Here is a 14,124-nt window from a genome sequence, read left to right as displayed (position 1 = left end):
ATTTATGGAAGCAAGACATTCCCTAAATTCATAGTACATTTACCTAGGCTTCATTACATTTCTTGTGTTTTGTTTATGAAGAGTCCCAGAAACGTCTCAAAACAAAACAAAACAAAAAAGTAAACTATATTGCCACCAGCAAATAGGATCAGCCATTTCAAAAGAGTTAATTGTTGCCTATCTATGAGGACAAAGTCTTATGCTATAGAATACTGTTTCCTTCTCTAGGATAACCAGTTATTAACCTATGCTTTTAGAGAATTGCCTTTAATTTATTTCAATGTAAATTTGATAGCCATACTAATTTTTCCCCTATTTTATAAATTTGAAATCATAAGAGTAAAACTTAAAGTATTTTTTAAAAAGAATATAAATGAACCACAGGTACATATTCCAATATGAGTAACTCCTAAAAACATAATGTTGATGCTGTATATTAATATTTTTAAAACATGTAAAATATTTGCATATATTTGTTTTATAGATTACACATTTAATGTAGAAGAAATGTGTAAAGAAAACAAACTACTTTCATTTTAAAGTTGTGGTGAATATGTGGCTAAAAAGAGGGAGGTAATTTGAACTTTTGCTTTAGAACAGTATTTAGATGTCCTTATGATTCTCCCCTGCTCCCTAAAATTAAGAGACTGACTCTTCCAGGGACGCCTGGGTGGCTTAGTGGTTAAGTGTCTGCCTTTGGCTCAGGGTCTGACCCTGGAGTCCCAGGATAGAGTCCCACATTGGGCTCCCTCCATGGAGCCTGCTTCCACCCCTGCCTATGTCTCTTCCTCTCTCTTTCTGTGTCTGTCTTGAATAAATAAATAAAATCTTTAAAGAAAAAAAAAAGAGACTGACCCTTTCAAATCCCAGCAGAAGATTGAAGGTTTACTTCATAAAGAGAACACAATAGGGTCTCTGGACTTGACAACGGGCAAGTGGAAAATTGAAGTACTACACAGAAAGGTAGGATTCAATGGAAGTTTCCTTTTAAATGTTGGGTTACTGTCTCACCCCCAACTTTTCTCATATCCCAAAATGGAGGCATTCACTACCACATCCCATAATCAGAAGATTGCTGGTACGGTGGTGGTGGTGGTGGTGGTGATGGTGGTGGTGGTGGTAGGGGGAGAGGCAGGCTTCTGAATGAACCAATCAAGCCAGGTTACTAAGAGAATTTAACAAGTACTCATTAATAAGGGAGACCCATAGCTCAGAAGACCTGTAATATATAGACAACGTTTCAGATCAGATTTAAATGCACTGTTTTTAAGGGTAAACAGACACCCATAGCTAAGAAATATCTGGGGAGGCCTCCATATATAATAAATAGATCAGAACAAATAGAGAAGCAAGAAAGGAACTTGGAGGAAATACACTAGGCAGGAGGCAAACCTTACCACCATTAATATTCTCAGAGAGATAAAGGAAAGCAATATATCCAAGCAAGAAGAGCAGGATGTAAGAAGAAAAGAGATATTTGGGGAACAAAAATTAATTTTTGGAAATATAAAATATATAGTAAAAATAGAAACTCAATATATTGGCTAGAAAGTTAAATTAAGGGAGTCTTACATAAAATAGACCAAAAATAGATCAAAAAGACACATTTATGGGTAACATGAGAGAAAAGATCAGAAAATCAGAGGGTCAGGTCTAGAGTCTCAACATCTCAATGAAAAGAGTCCTTGCAAGAGCTAATAGGGAAAGAAACGAGAGAGAGAGAGAGAGAGAGAGAGAGAGAGAGGGAAAATTAACTCAAGAAATTATTTTCAGAATGAAAGGATTTGTTGTTTGAATAAATAGACCCACCAAGTGCCTAGAACAATGGATAAAAGTGGATCTAACTTTGCATATAGTCCTACAACTTCTGACATTATTATCAATGACAAAAGCATGATTTTCAGAGAGAAAACTGTGTTTATACAAGGAATTGCAAATCACATGTGAAGCTACAGGACTACAGAAAGTATGCCTTAAAATATTGAGGGAATGTTTTTTTCTGATTTAGTATTCTATTCCTAAAAGAATGTCACTTAAATGTGACTGCAGATGTTTTGATATACAGAGTGTTAAAAAACTATTTACCTCCATGCACTCATTCTCAAAAAGCGGCTAGTGGATAGGCTTAAAAGAAAATTAATTATTTAATTATTAACTATTTTAAGCTACAGGTGTTTTAATACATCTAAAAAAAGGAAAAGAGATTTAAAAGGTAAAGAAGGAAGGTCTAGAGAGAGCAAACAATCTAGATTAGAGCAAGTCAGAAATCACAGAGATATATTTCCAAAAGGATGACTTTTGTTTGACATCTGATGTACTTGAATATATTTAGAGAACTATTTTACTTCTGGAGGTAAACTTGGGTTGATGGTTAGTACACAAAATTGGCAATTAATTCATCGAAAATTAAGAAAATACAGATAATTTCCAACTTTAAGGGAGACAGTAGGTTGTTCAAGCAAAAAAAATAAAATAAAAGTAATATTCTATGTGACTTAGATGTGAATCATGTCTATAGATTCATAATAATATAATGCAGGCTACTGACCTAACTATCTGTAATTACCTTTAAGAATGGACAGAAGGAACATGTATTTGTTGGATGTAGTGGAAAGAGAACTACATCCCCGAGATACAGAGATAAATAACACATGTAACAGCTAACATAATTAAATATAATTGCCTCTGGGAAGCAGTGAATGATGAGAATTGGGAGTGTTTGAGGGGGGTGCGGGTAGAAGACCACTCTTTTTCATTAAAAGGATTTGACTCTTTAAAGAACATATAAGTTTGAGAAAATAAAACATAATTATGAACAAAAAATCATTAAAAAAGAGATGATATGAAATAGAATAAAATGAAATTGTTGTCCAAGAAAGGAAACACTATTCTTGAATGGGTAACAGTTATGGAGAACTATACTGAGAACAAAAGTAATTGGAAAACACTGAACTGTATTTAATTCTATATGACCTATATAAGTACATGTCTTCAGTCTTGTTTGTTCCTTAATCCCACTGAGACTTCTTTGCAAATTACTTGCAATTCTCTCTCAATGCTCACTAGATGGAATGTTTATCATATATTCTATTCTTTTCTTTGATCTGATAGATACAGTTTACATTTAAATCTAATCCAATTTTATGAAGAAAATGTCTAATGTTATAAAATCACAAAATGTTAAAAGAACATTTACAGTACAATAAAATGCATGATTATAAACACTGTTACAAATCACATCACACATAAAACCACTTTAACTTTTAACCAGATTATCATCTGGAAGGCAATGTACACATTCTGAGATCCAGAGCCCTTGCTCCAGCGTTTTAAATTAAAATGGAATTGTGCCAGGGGAAAAAAAAATTAAGAACACAAAAAACCAAGAGCATGAGTACAGAATTAACAGAACAAACCTAAAAAAGCATTAAGACAAATTTAAGAGAGTTGTAATTTGAAATCAAGTATCAATGAATTATTTTAAAATCACAGTACTAAATGATCAACACAATTCATTTTGAAGCTTTCCTGCAGAAAGAATCAGATAAGAACTATATTACAGTGGCCCAGAGAATGACATCACAAATAAGTATATCCATTTTGCAGACTCTTGGCCAAACAATAACATATTTGGCAGCATAAACAAGTAAGAGAAGAGTATGCTTTTTAAACTTCTCCAAAATGCTCTTGTTAAACCCAAACTCATGACTTCAGTTTATGTATAGCCCAGCGTTAAAAGGAACAAGGATCTAGTTGGACTCAGACAAAATTTGTGTTAAATCGGTGGAAATATACGTTATGAGTGCTAATAGTCAACTGACTGATTGTAAAGAAAATTGCTTTCCAAAGTGCACTATTAATTATTTCTCAAAAAATTTTATTAACAAAATGAGAATAGTTTATTAAAGGTGCTGAGTTTATTAATACAAAATAATTATTAAATCCAAACTTCTAAACAACTTACTTTATAAAGTCGAATAATGATTCATGCTTATATTTTCAATATATGTCATATGTGTATGTTGTTAAGGTGTGGGGGTGGCATTTTGTTCTTGGAAGTTTTCACAATTTTTCCTCATTCAAATACTATTATGTTATAAAATGGAGTTCACTTTAAGTTCAGATATTTAAAAAAAAAATACAATTGCATACTACATGCAACTAACTATAACCAAACAAAGAAATTTAGTTTGCTTTAGGAGAGATTATCAAATACTTAGGAGCTTCTAGAAATCCAGACACTCCAATCCATAATCAGCCATAAAAGGCTGTTCCAGTCAACACGTCTACCCAAGAAACCTAGAGCAGAAAGACAAACCTGGACCTGAGTAAACGAATTTCTCATTTATGAGATCATGAATGTTTTTATATCCTAATACAAGCTTTTACAAAAATATTCCTTTTTTTTTTTTTTTTTGGTCTGTGGTTAAAATTCACCTGATTTTTACTCTCAAAGATCTGAAAGGATATGAAGTGTCTGAAATGATACTCAAAGAACATAAACTTTACATTTCATAATGTCAGAGTACTAAAATATGCCCACAGTTGAATAAAACTTGGGGAATATGAAGACAAGTGGCTTGTTAAATTCCCTTAACTTGATGTATTGTTACTGTCCTTTGAGATTGCTTTACCTGAAACTACTTTATGCCCTATTTTCATCTACATACCTGTGTATGTGTGTTGTTTAACTCAGATTAATTAAGATTATAATATTGAGATTATAATATTGAGTTCAATCACAAAGCTCACTCATCCCTCCCCTATTGTCAGCTTCACCACTATTTCAACAAACCTTTAGATTCAAGGATGGATCAATTCGAGAAGTTGATTCAATCGAAAAGCTAAGCAGATTTATTTGATTAAAGTGGGTATTTCTATGTGAATAATCAGAATGCTGGCTCCTTATAAGGAAGGTATATTTTAAAATGCAAAAGCAAAGCATGAGGGGGAGAAAAAAACTCATAAATCTAGCAATGCTTTTCACGTATTTTAGAAGGTGTATATCTTCAGACCCAGATAGTTCTGTGTTTTTTATCAGTTTAGGAAATATGTTGATTCTGTAGCTCCCTTATCTGTGAAATGGGATTGATAATACCTATGAAAGTTTTTCCAAAGTGTTGCCTTCCATAAACCCATCTGCATCAGAGCCATCTGAGACTTAGATAAAATTCATATCCGTGGGCCCTACTGGTGAACATAGGATCTGTGTTATTAACCGGCATCCCAGGTGATTTTTAGCTCCCTAAATTAGAAGGGTCGTGAACTTTGGGATTATTGTGTAGATTAACATTAACCACCAAAACATTTAAGGCTCTGGCAAACAGAGCTAATTCTGAATCTTGTTTTAATGAGGAAACCATGAATTCTAAATACAAGATTGCCAAGATTTGTGTTGTGAGGGGAAGGATTCTAGTTAGGACTGCCCCAGAGCCCCAGGGAGCAGCAGCCTGGTGTGGTGGGACTAGAAAGGGCCCAGGCTTTTATGTGCTGGCACATTATTGCTTGAGCCCTAGTGCTGTCATAAAGCCCAATCCTGAACGTGTGTGGGATAAGCTGACATGAACATAATCTTGTGGGCTGTGTGGTTAGGATGAGAGGACTTGCAGTAAGGAACACAAAGGACAGCCCTGACATGCTACCTTCCCCTTTGAGGTCATTTTTCCTCCTCAGATACTTTACTACTGACACTTAAGCACTGCATTTATAATACTCTAAGATATCTGATCAATACGGTAGGGAATTTAAGCTGATTAATTCACAAAAAAGGGAAACAAAAGTAGCAAAACTGAAAAGGGAATCTGATCACTCTAACAACAAAGCAATATATAAATTCTGTATCTCTTTTCACTGACTTTACAATGCAGGACAAATCAACGGATGATAAAGCTCATTTCATTAATATATACATAATTAATTGACAATATTGCAATTGTGTATGGTATCAAGACATGCTTAAAATAATAACCAAAATAATGCAATAAACAAGGCATTCCATGGTAATGTTTCAGCTTTTTCAACAAGGTTTAGAATTAGAGTAAAAAGTAGTCTTTTGTCTTGTTCTAAATTAAGAAAAATTCTAGGTAGAAATGCATTTTTCTTAAGTATCTAATTAAGGATGAGAACAATGTGGTCCTAAATTTAAAATCAATGTCTGAAAGACTCTGTGGATTTTGTACATAATTTATTTTTTTATTGTTCTTTAGATGCAAAATATGAATGGTTTGTGAAAATCAATTAAAATGTATTATGCAGGAGAAATACAGGAGAAATGTTCATAAGGTGTAAGAATGATTAAAGGAAATATTTGTTGGGAGGGACTGATGTGAAAAGTCTTATCTTTTATTATTCTCTAGGTAATACACACCTAGGGATTTATAAATGAAAATTGGATTACATGTGGGAGGTTAGAAAGCACAGACTTAACTCTCTATTTCTGTCTCACTATAGATTACAATAGGTAGAACAAGTTCATGGAAAACCTGAGTTACATTTGAAAAAAAACAAAAACAAAAAAACTCATGTATGTTTTGAAGTAAATATAATAAGAGGCCTAGTAGTATGAACTTGGTTGGGTATTCAGCTTCAGTTTAAGGATTTGTTGAATCCAACTTCTGAACTTACATACCGTAGGGGGATGGGGTCTGTGTGTTACTTGTTGATATACACACCACTTACATTTACACTCTATAGAACAGGCTGAGATATATGATCCCTTTAAGCAAATCAGTTACATTTAATAGTTCAAAAAAACAACTGGCAGGTAATCTTTACCTCTGGAATAAAGCTCCGCAAGTGAAAAGTGAGTATGTCATTTCTCTTATTGGACTATGAGATTTAAATTTGGAAGGAAAATGGAGAAATGAGTTAAATAAGCCCCCCTTTAATAAATAAATAAAGTATTAAAAAATAAGCCCCCCTTTGTTAAATAAATAGAATTAGATTAGATTTAAAAATAAGGTTAACCATTAAATAATATTAAAAATTAAATCTAGAAAAATTTCCAGGAACTCTCATAGCTATAAACTATGCTTCACCAAGGAGAAAAAATTAAAACAGGGAAATGTAATATATAGCATATAATTTATTTTTTCAGCATCACAAAGCTAGAAAAAAATCTGACAAAAAGCTCACATACTAAGAGCTCACATATTCTTAGACTATGACTATTTTAAATCTTAAGTTCTCTATGAAATATTTGTTTCTAGGACCTTATAGCTACTTGGTTTATGTATGGCAGGAACTGAAGGCTGATATTTATATTAGTTCAATCTTGGGAATACTTTTGATAGGCCTACTTATGACTGGTGAGGATTTAGTTTTGCCTACACTTAGGTTTCATGTTAAGTCTGGCAACTTCTTCTTCATGTCACAATTTTTTTCATATTCAACACAATAGTCTTACAAAGTCATCAGAGGGGCAATATTAACACACACACACAGACCCATAAAACAAAAGAAAACAAACAAAAACTTAGCAATCTGTGGTGCTGTTTCGTTGTACCTTCTCCAAAGATATTGGCAGTGGTCTTTGGTACCTGTAGTCCTGAGGACTATATGAGACTGTGCTCCAGAAACACTACATGTTAAATTCTTAGACATTCTGTGAAGTACACTGCAGGAAAATTGATGAATTTTTTAAAGATTTATTTTATTTATTTGAGAGAGAGAGACAGAGAGAGTAAAAGGGGGAGGGGCAGAGGACAAGGGAGAGAGAAACATAAGCAAACTCTTTGCCGGGTGTGGAGTCTGAGAGCCCCAATCTTACAACTTGAGATCAGACCTGAGCCAAAACCAAGAGTCAGATGCTCAACTAACTGTGCCACCCAGGTGTCCCAAAATGTTATTTCGTATTACGTCATCTTCTTAATCATACACATAAACACAGAAAATCCTTAACTTGTCTTGCTTAATGACGAGTATAAATTCTTCTTAAACTTTGTAACGCTGTAGAGTTGATAACAGGAGAGCCACTGTCACAAGACAGGATCAAATTGCTACAGATGTCAACATGACATAAAAGATTCTTAGGTAATAATGAGACTTTAAAAAATTTCCTTTCCCATGTTTCATTTTAGAGTTCAATGAACTGAGGCAAAGAGAAATGAAATATTGATAAGCATGTAGCATGCTAGTAGCAAAGCTAGTTCTTAATGCAGGCTAATGTCATTTTGCTTTCTTTTTAGTTTTGAGAAAAGAAAGAAAATAATTATGAGAATTAAGCTATAAATAGGTAAGTGAAATAACAATTCTAAAATCTCAATTCACTGAACTTTGAAAATATTTTTGGCAGACTTGAGTCCCAGGGCAGTATCACAAATGAAATCAATTCGAGTGACTTGATTTTATTTAGCCAAGACGGGAAGACATGTGACACACATAATAAGAACCAAAAATTCAACATTTGCCAAACATTTTCTGAGGCAACTGGTGTGGGAAATATTGGGAATTGGTACATGAAAAAGACACATCTCTGGTCTAGGGAGTGGTGTAGTCTCTTGTGGTAGTATAATATACTTCAATTATTAAAGGAGGAACACCCTCAAGAAATATGGTCAATTAATATTTGATAATTATTTTTATTAGCTACATAGATTCTTCAATTTAGTACTCTGTGTATTTTGTACAATGAAATCAACTTTTATTATTATAAAATTTGGGTGAGTTCATTACTAAGTACAACAGATTAAAAGTGCTAGTTGGGAACCCTGGGTGGTGCAGCGGTTTGACACCTGCCTTTGGCTCAGGGAGCGACCTGGAGACCCGGGATCGAATCCCACATCGGGCTCCCGGTGCATGGAGCCTGCTTCTCCCTCTGCCTGTGTCTCTGCCTCTCTCTCTCTCTCTCTGTGACTATCATAAATAAATAAAAATTAAAATAAATAAATATATAAATAAATAAAAATAAAAGTGCTAATGTCTCAACCAACTTCTTTAAAGGTTGTAACATCTAAATCTATTTGGATCCTCTCCCCAGTGTTAAAGTATTATTTTCAAAGAGATAAAATCATGACTCTCAAGCAATTATAAAGAAGAATACCCGTTAAAGATTTTTACTTTAACTCATTAATTAACCGGTGAACTAGTAATATGTTAACACCAGTACAAAGAACATTTGAGAGGCAAATATAATCAATCGAAAGGATTGTTGGGGTAAGACTGCTGGGTTAAATACAAAAGTGGTTAATGTCCGACACAGTAATAAGCCATAACCTTTCAGTTTATCTTTCCTGTAGGACAGATATGATTTGCATACCTATCAGAAAAATAATATGCAAATTGGCCTCTGTCCCTAAAAAGGTATAAAATAGTCTAGTCAATGGAAAATTAATAAAACTGCAAGCCCAGAGAACAGTATTCTCTTTTACTTATTTTGAAGCTTTGGAAATCCTTTCTCACACCAGCATGCTTTATATGGCAAGGCACTATGCTTCTGCTCAAGAACTCCAAATAATTTATCTTTTCTACCTTACATATCACTCAATTGCAGAATCTATTTGACTTGAGTTAGTCTTATTGAATATTTTTAAGTAAACCTATTTGCCAACTGCCCAACTTTTATAATAGAGAAATTAAAAGAAAATTTCTGAGTAGAGGACTTTGCTTATTTGAAGAAAAAAAAACTTTCTAAACTTTCTACTGCCTAGAATAGGTTCATTTTAAAGTTTAAATGTCTGTATGAGGTTCAGAAAATTTAAGGTACCTCCATATTTTAGCAGGTATATGGAATTTTAAATGTAGCAGTTGGAGTTTAAATACACTGGGGAGGAGACAGGTAGGGGATCTCTTGATAAAGACAGGATTTCAGCTGATGGAATTTAATCCATCTGTTAAGGCCCTGAAAAGCAACACTTTGGGAAATTTCTTTGCTTTAGGGCTTTGCCTCAGAAGATCTAATAATTTATTTATTCTTATAAAACAAGGATATAGAAGTTTATAGTTGCTGTTATTACATCAATTTCCATTCTCTCCTATACATTGCTACTTAAATGTCAATGAGAGAAAAGAAGTTATGGGGCATCTGGGTAGTGAAGTCGATTAAGTAACCCACTCTTGATTTCAGCTCAGATCGTGTTCTCAGGATCATAGGATCCAGCCCTGATTGGGCTCTGCACACCAAGCAGAGAGTCACTTAAGATTCTCTCTCTCCCTGTCCCTCTGCCACCTGCCCCCGTGCTGTCTCTCTCTCCCTCTAAATAAATAAATAAAAAATAAATAAATAAATAAATAAATAAATAAATAAATAAATAAATAAATAAATAAATAATTTTCTAGACTGATTGAGAGAGAGACAGAGAAAAGTTCTGCCAACCTAGCTGGGAGGAGTGGAAAAAAAAATGAGTTCCAAATTTGAACTATAGATGAAAAGGAAATCCTAAGTTTGTGAGGTTAAAGAACTTCACATTGCATAACAGAAATTAAAACTCATCATTAAGATATTGCTACAATTATATGTGATAGCAAACTGTAAATATATATTTATATGTTAATATATGTCATATAATATATGATTTGAAAAGAATATATAATTTCTTAAAGTGACAAGCTACCTAGGCACGCCAGGGTGGCTCAGTGGTTGTCTGTCTTCAGTTCAGGTTGTGATCCTGAAGTCCTGGGATTGAATCCCACATTGAGTTATGCACAGGGAGCCTGCTTCTCCCTCTGCCTATGCCTCTGCCTCTCTATCTGTCTCTCATGAATAAATAAATAAAATCTAAAAAAAAAAAAAATCACAAGATATGCAGTAAGAACCTTAGCTATGTACAAGTTTGTCCTTGATTGCGTTGTTCTTCTTTTATCAATATCAATGTTGAAGTGGATAGTCCTAATGAGAAATATTACCTGACACTGCAATGAGAATATCTTCACGGGGAATTTTATCACAATATTTTCTTTGTACAGACTTTGTTGACTTCTGATATTTTTTAAAAGTTAACTAAATTTACAGTTCTAATATGGCTGAATTTTAGCAAAGAATAATGAAGCCTAGTTGTTGAGCCTAAGCTTAAGATAACATTAACCTCATTAGCTATGGAATAAGTTTCATGAATAATATTTATTTACCTCGAATTTTTACTCTAAGAATTCTCATTATTTCGTATTAGAATAAACCACTTAGTTTTTCCAGAAACATAACCCCTATGTATTACATTGTTTCTGTCCAGAATTAGGCTTTGAATAGTGCTGATTTGGATAAAGTATATATTATGGTATGTACAGTTAGAATTTTTTAAATGACTATTATGTTAAGATACTGAGTTTATTTTTTTTTTAAAGATTTTATTTATCTATTCATGAGAATACACAGAGAGGAGAGAGAGAGGCAGAGACACAGGCAGAGGGAGAAGCAGGCTCCATGCCGGGATCCCGACGTGGGACTCGATTCCGGGTCCCCAAGATCATGCCCTGAGCTGCAGGCGGCGCTAAACCGCTGAGCCACTGGGGCTGCCCAGATACTGAGTTTCTGAAGAATGAAGAAAATCTCAAATTTAAAATTCAGAAAATCATGAAATCATGAAAATATATAAGCTAAAATGATTTAAAAATTATGAGATTTGATTTTCTTTAATTGCATGTTCACAAATAATTCAGATTCTTTTGGATCATGGTCAATATTTCTCTTTCACCCAAAACGTCATTTCATCACATAGTAGATTTTCAACTTTACCATAAATCCATTTTTTGTAAAATTTAATTATAGTGTATGTAAATAAAATAATTTCAAATTGCTAACCATAACAGGATTATTCTTATCTTCCTATCTAAACTAATACATTTCTTCAATAATGCCAGGACTGTGTTTTGCTGACCACTGTCTGTCTAGGATATAGAAAGAAAGCCTGTTCCATATGGTAGGTCCTTTTTGTTAACTGAATGAATTAATGAATGTTTTAATTTGGCAATATTCAATCTGTGCTACTTTAGAATCATTTTAAAACATACAGAATGCTTTTTTGTAATATTGTATGGGTTGTTTCAAAGAATATTTTAAAAAACTGGCTAATGAATTGGCTTGAAAGTTATTCCTATTTTGTATAAATTGTGGCAAATATAACTAAGGTCAACTATCACCCTAAGAAAATGTCTACTATGTACAATACAACTCATCAATTTCCATACAATTCTTGATCTATAGCTTAAAAAAATCAATATAACATTACAAATCACTCACTTCTGATACATAGTCCCTTAAGCTTGGTATTTTTACATGATTTTGCTCATAAATTTATCTTACCATCTGTCTGGGCAAATTCAACAGCTTCTCTTATTTTGGCAACTCTGAATGAACGCATTTCTACAGGAAGCCTTGACATATTTATTTTATGCTCTTTCATGAGGGTTACAAAATATGTGCTGCATGATCTAGAAAAAAAATGTGCTAGGAACTAAAACCTTGACTGTAAAAAGCTATATATTTTTTTCCTTTAAAATCCCTTGAAAATCTCTTATTTGATTTTCTTAGTACTCTTTCTGATAATATGGAAAGCAAGATAATTCAGCTGTGAAAACAAGCGAAATTTCTTCTAATATAGAACAGCTGAGTGCTTCACTGTCCTTACAAAAGAATCCACTCCTGTAGCCACAGGTATTTTTTTTTAATCAAGTTTATTATGGGCACAGTGCGGCTGAGTAAAGGTTCTCCTTTCTTATTGTAGAAAACTTAGAAGAATGAAAAGGCAGAGAGAGCCTAAATTGTTTTAGTTTGTGTTACATTGGCCTTGAAAAGAAATAGAAGAGGATAATTTAGCCAAAAACAACAAACATCCAGTTACCACGAATTTCAAACTTTCAGGTTTAGAGTGAAAGAGACCCATTAATTCAGGGATGTCAAGGCTGCTGGTGAAATTGAATACAAAAAAATACTGTCCTGTGAGTTGCTATAGCTAAGTTCCCTACTTTAGTAGATAGCGTTTGGGGGAATATCTATGCCTGTTATTCAAGTCCTCCATAAAACAATGGACAAGAGTGGAGGGAATAGAATCATGTTGTCTAAAGTACACATCCACTCATTCAGAATCCCACCTCTGACTGCTGAGAGAAAAATACAAGTAACAGTTTCCTGAGAATTGTTAAGCCAACATACTATTAAATATACCACCTAACATTGTTCTTTTCCTCTCCTTTTTCACTCTTGCAGCTACCACATGTGATGGAAGGAATCCAAGTTAAACACTCTCACCAGAGCATGCTCCAAGACAGATGACTGGGCCTCAGGCTTGGCCAATACAATGCACTTCTATTCTCTATTTATTTTTGTAGTTCAAAGACCTGGCAGTAACCAAGTTGATGCCTGCCACAAGGACCAGTGCACTCCTGATTACTGCCCAGTGACTTTTATAACTATACGCCAGCTACTCAGATAGACCACGTATAAAGAGTAGGGGGATTTTTTGGAAGGAAAAGAAACCCCAGCTTCCACTTAAGCTTTGAAATTTCAGATGATGTACTGCCAACTTACAGACCTTGCTTTAATCAGAGCAGCCACATGAAAAGGCTGTTTCTATTTACCCTAGGTCATTTAGGAAACCAGTGATAAGTAGGCCGTGCAAAATTTCAACTTCTCTTAAAGTTGGCGTGTTCTCCTCAACTAGAGTTGAGTCTTGATTTCATTTTCTGAGTAGAAATATTTACAACCCTGTCAAACATGAGTTTTAGCCTTCCTTCTGTCTATGGGCTTTTTAAAGAATGGGCTTTTTAAAAAATGCTTTTTAAAGAATGCTTAGGGTTAATGTGAAGTTTTCTAACAGTGGGCCCATGTAGATTTAAATAATGACTAAACTGCTTCACTGGTCTGGTTCAAGTTTCATCAGAGACTGACTTTAGCTAGAAAAAAAATAACATTCTATTTTAGTTTTGAATTGTATATTTATGTAATAAAAAAGTAATCCTGCAGAACCTAAATTAACAACCATAATATTCAGGAATTCAACGTTATAAAGGAAAAAGGCTTAGGATACCAATTTATTCTTTGGTATACAATGATTCCTTTGGTTGTTTATAATATTTTGATTATCTTTATCATTAGTATAGTCCTTGATATTGTGATATCCTGGATATTTTGTTATCAAAATATAAACAGAAGTTCCCTTTCTCGATTATTTAGTCAATATTGTACTACTTAAC

At 33.6% G+C, this 14,124-nt stretch overlaps 2 long non-coding RNA genes across 2 annotated transcripts in view; one reads left to right on the top strand and one right to left on the bottom strand.

Annotated features, from left to right (window-relative positions):
- Positions 1 to 14,124, bottom strand: part of LOC140611694 (uncharacterized) — a 754,568-nt gene that overhangs the window by 4,095 nt on the left and 736,349 nt on the right. The window lies entirely within an intron of this gene.
- On the top strand, positions 5,567 to 14,082 carry LOC140612056 (uncharacterized). Its single transcript, XR_012013373.1, has 5 exons — positions 5,567 to 5,655; positions 8,187 to 8,233; positions 11,794 to 11,852; positions 12,464 to 12,586; positions 13,139 to 14,082. It is a non-coding gene; the product is annotated as an uncharacterized lncRNA (long non-coding RNA).

This window comes from Canis lupus, chromosome 20, assembly GCF_048164855.1.
Source record: "Canis lupus baileyi chromosome 20, mCanLup2.hap1, whole genome shotgun sequence".
Lineage (NCBI taxonomy): Eukaryota > Metazoa > Chordata > Mammalia > Carnivora > Canidae > Canis > Canis lupus.
This window is presented reverse-complemented; position numbering and strand designations above follow the sequence as displayed.